Raw genomic sequence first — 4,685 nt, 5'->3', positions numbered from 1 at the left:
TTGTCACTACTTGTTTCTGATGTTTCCTCTTCTTTGGAATAGTGTATCCTGCAGTATTTGTTTTACAATTTTTGTCTCTTATGAAACTTGGCTGTACATTATGTTATTTGTCACTGGTCAGCTCGGAGACTCTTTTCAAAGAGAAATCTTTGTTATCTGATTTAAAATTTATAAGGCCTGTTTCATTTCTGTGTGTTCAGAAGCAGTTTGGTGCAGAGAAGTTCCTTGAGGTGTCATAAACCACATGGAGGAGAATCCTCAAAGGTCCTGAAAGCCCTTGAAAAGCCTCCTAAGTAACTGTAAAATAGTGAATGTATAAACCATCATGGAATACTGGCTAAAGGTGGGAGTTGATTGACTAGGAGAGTACAATTTAGTTTCTACCCAGTGACCCTGAGCAGCCTGTAGAGTCGTTTTGTTTTTTCTTCCCTTGGTGAGGAGTCAGTGCAGCTAAGGGGCTGAGCATGGCCTTCACCATCAGACACGCTACACAGAGAATTGTTAGGGCCTGAAACGCAAAACCATGTGATGCCTTTTCACTCTGGTTTGAAATGAGGCTGCTCCAGGTTTATGTTAATTGTGTTATTAGATGAAATATCCTCAGGAATCAAGGACCCGTTGGTCTAACTTGTAATGGAAAAGGTGCACATTCCTCAGGTAACAGCCCAGATTCACGTACAATTTCTTTGGCCGTTCCACACTGAAATCGTGGCTCTAGTTTAATTGTTATTTGTTTGATATTTAGTTGGAAAAGGGATTTCCCTGTGACCAGCCTCAACATATGAGAAACCCCCAATGGAAAGAACTACATATTTTACCTTCGCCTTATTGAAAATGCTGAATAGAAGGAACCACTCACCTGGCTTATGGTCTCAGCCTTAGTAAAAGAATTGGGGATTTGATACATTCTAAGGGGACGACAGTAGATTATGAGCCCTGAGTGGGTCCTGGCTTTAAGGTTCAATAATTAGTAGGTGGTACTTAAGTGTGGGTCATTGTAAATCCTGCTTATACCTAATAGTATATCCATACATATTTTCTGTGCTTGAGCAAAATCAGAGGTGGAGTCTACAGCGTTTAATCAGGGCTTACCATGCACAGAACATTGTGTTAGATACTTTATCTTGTGTGTGTGTGTCTGTGTGTGTCTGTGTCTGTGTTTGAGAGAGAGAGAGAGAGAGAGAGAGAGAGAGAGAGATACTTTAAAAGGATGGAAAAGAACAAGATGGTGGAGATCTTTGTTTTTAGGAAATATATAAGGCAGCTACAAATGCACTACAAATTAGGAAATAATATAGAATAGCTCGAATACATAAGATGATACTTGAAATTTTTGGAGTGGATGAAGGGCAGGTGGATCATGGGGTTATGTCAAAAGGAAAAGGTGGGGACTGAGGGCTGAACCCTGAGGCACTCCACTTGACAGGTAGGAAAGGGCAAGTGGGGTCATCACTGAGGAAAGAAGGAAAAACAGGGGAATGTGGTGGCCTGAGAGCCAGGGGGAAGTATGTCAACTGCTGCTGAGCAATGAGTAAGATGTGAGGAGTAGGACCTGATTGCTGCACATGGAGAGATGGAATTTTCTGGTGACTTTGATAAAAGCAATTTTAGTGTAGGGGTGAACATCTAAATGGAGTGGGTTTTAGAGATTGGGAGATAAGGAAGTAGCCACAGCATGTAGAGTACAGATAACCGTATAATTATAGTAGGGGAATGGGATGATAGCCTGAGGAGGATGTGAGGGCAAGAGACGGCATTCTTCTTTTCTTTTCTTTTTTCTCTCTAACATTGTACTGTAACAACATGTTTATATGAAGATGGGGATGATTCAGTGGAAAGGGAAACATTGATGCAAGAGAGGGGATAGTTGCCAAAGCAAAGTCCCTAAGGAGAGAATAGAGTGGGAAGTTTTTTAGCATTAAATGCTTACATTAGATAAGTTAAAATGTTTAAGAGCAAGAGCTTAAACTTCTACTTAAGAAACTAGAAACAGAGGAGCAAACTAAAGCTAGAATAAGCCGAAGAAAGGAAGTAGCGAAGAGAATAGCAGAAGTCAGATAGAAGGCAGAAAAAACAATGGAGCAATCAATAAAAGGAAACTGGTTCTTTGAGAAAATCAGTACAATTGGTAAAGCGGTGTCCAGATAGATAAGGAAAAAAAAGAGGGCACAAATGATGAGTATCAGGAATAAGTGGAGACATCAATACAGCCTCTACATTATTAAGTAAAAAGGGAATATTATGAATAGCTTAAAGGCAGTAAATTAAAAATTTAAATGAAGTAGACAGATTCCTTTGTAAAAAAAGCTCACTCAAGAAGAACTAGAAAATCTGACTATCGCTATATTGCTTCAGAGTGTTTTTTCTTGCCTTGTAATGTGCCTTATGATTATTTATTGAAAGCTGTACATCGTGTATTAGGTAACAGGAACTGAAGTAAATAGGCCTTTAGTGTAAGTTTTATGTCAGTCTGGGCAAAAGCTGGACTGTATTTAATGTTTGCTGCAGCTCTAAGTACCGGAGGCTTCAAGTTCCTCTAGTGTCCTTGTTGTTGTCTCCCCTCTTGACTTTGGGCTTCCCCTGTGCTCCTTCTCAAAGAAAGTCTATGTCTTGCAGATCTTTGAACTGTAACCCACTGTTTTTATATTGGAGCCCTGCTGAGGTGGCAGTAAGATTGGTGTGGGAGAGGGGCCATGTCCTATAATCTTAAGACTAAATCTCAGTTTTTTGGTGGGGCTACATCTCTTAACTAAGTATCTCTTAGTTCTTTTCCTCCCCTTAGGTGAGAGAGGAAGGCTAACGGGGGCTGGAGTGGGAGAAGTGCCCTTCTTCTAGGTGAGATAAGGCTCTTGTACTGTCTTTTCTCCTAGAAAGTAGGCCTTTGTTATGGAGAACGCTCTGGGCATATTTTACTTTTTTTTTTTCTTTTTTAAAAAATAAATTTACTTATTTAATTTTGGCTGTGTTGGGTCTTCGTTGCTGCGTGCAGGCTTTCTCTATTTGCGGCGAGCGGGGACTACTCCTCATTGCGGTACGTGGGCTTCTCATTGTGGTGGCTTCTCTTGTGGAGCACGGGCTCTAAGCGTGCGGGCTTCAGTAGTTGTAGCACATGGGCTCAGTAGTTGTGGCACACGGGCTTACTTGCTCCATGGCATGTGGGATCTTCCCAGACCAGGTATTGAACCTGTGTCCCCTGCATTTGCAGGAGGATTCTTAACCACTGCGCCACCAGGGAAGTCCCTCTGGGCATATTTTACAATGATTATCCTTAACCCTCTCCCTGCCAGAGCCACAGGGAGCTCTTCACTGAGAATTTGGCAGGGCTCCTGGAGGTAAAACCCTCAAAAGTGTGGGGCTCTTAAGACTCTGTTCTAGTCTTAGGAATTTCTCACTTTTAAGCTATTCCATACTTAGGCTCTAGCAATTTGTCAAAATTAGCATTTAGGTGTCCCTACCTGTTTATGGCTCCACCAACATCTGCTCTAGGTAAGCAAATCTCAGCTGTAGCACTCTGGATTCACCTGTCTCTCCAGATTTCAGGATGATGGCTTGTCTTGAGACCTCAGTTCTCTAATGGGGGTGAGAAATATTACTGATTTTCAGTTTGTTTAGTGTTTTCTTTTTCTTTTTTTTTAACATCTTTATTGGAGTATAATTGCTTTACAATGTGTTTAGTGTTTTCTTATTGTAAGTGTGAGAGTGACAGCTTTCAAGCTCTTTTCATGTTGGAGCTAACCAGAAATCCCCAAAATCTATTAAAGACATTGAATTTGCGGTTTATGTAAAGAAATTCCTATAAGGCTTCACTGAAGAATTCTACCAAACTTTAATAAAACAAACAAAAAGAAAGGAGATATGTTATAAAACTGTAGTAATCAAAACAGTATGGTATTGGCATAAAAACAGACACATAGAACCATAAAACTTCTAGAAGAAAACATAGGCAGTACTCTCTTGGACATCAGGTTTAGTAGTATTTTTTTTGGATATGTCTCAAGGGAGACAAAAGCAAAAATAAACAGGACCACATCAAACTAAAAAGCTTTTGCACAGCAAAGGAAACTGTCAACAAAATGAAAAGGCCACTTTTCATGGCCTTTGAATGGGAGAAGATATTTGCAAATAATATATCTGATAAAGGGTTAATATCCAAAATATATAAAGAACTCAAAATCAACATCAACATATGTATATATGTGTGTGTGTGTGTGTGTGTGTGTGTGTGTATGTATCACATCTTCTTTGCCCATTCATCTACTGATAGGCACTTGGGTTGCTTCCATATCTGGGCTATTATAAATGCTGCAATGAAAAAAGAAAAAAGAACCCCCCCCACACAAACAATCCAATTTAAAAAGCAGGCAGAGGATCTGAAAAGACATTTTTCCAAAGAAGGCATTCAGCTGGCCAACAGGCACATGAAAAGATGCTCAACATCACTAATCACCAGGGAAATGCAAATCAAAACCACAATGATATATCACCTTACACCTGTCAGAATGGCTGTCGTCAAAAAGACCTCAAATAACTAGTGTTGGCAAGGATGTGGAGAAAAGGGAGCCCTTCTGCATGGTTGGTGAGTGTAAATTGGTGCAGCCACTATGGAAAACAGAATGGAGGTTCCTCAGAAAATTAAAAATAGAACTACCATATGATCCAGCAGTTCTACTCCTTGGTATTTATCC

The sequence above is a fragment of the Neophocaena asiaeorientalis genome, unplaced genomic scaffold (assembly GCF_003031525.2).
Source record: "Neophocaena asiaeorientalis asiaeorientalis breed wild unplaced genomic scaffold, Neophocaena_asiaeorientalis_V1.1 scaffold264, whole genome shotgun sequence".
NCBI lineage: Eukaryota > Metazoa > Chordata > Mammalia > Artiodactyla > Phocoenidae > Neophocaena > Neophocaena asiaeorientalis.
Note: the sequence above shows the minus strand (reverse complement) of the source record.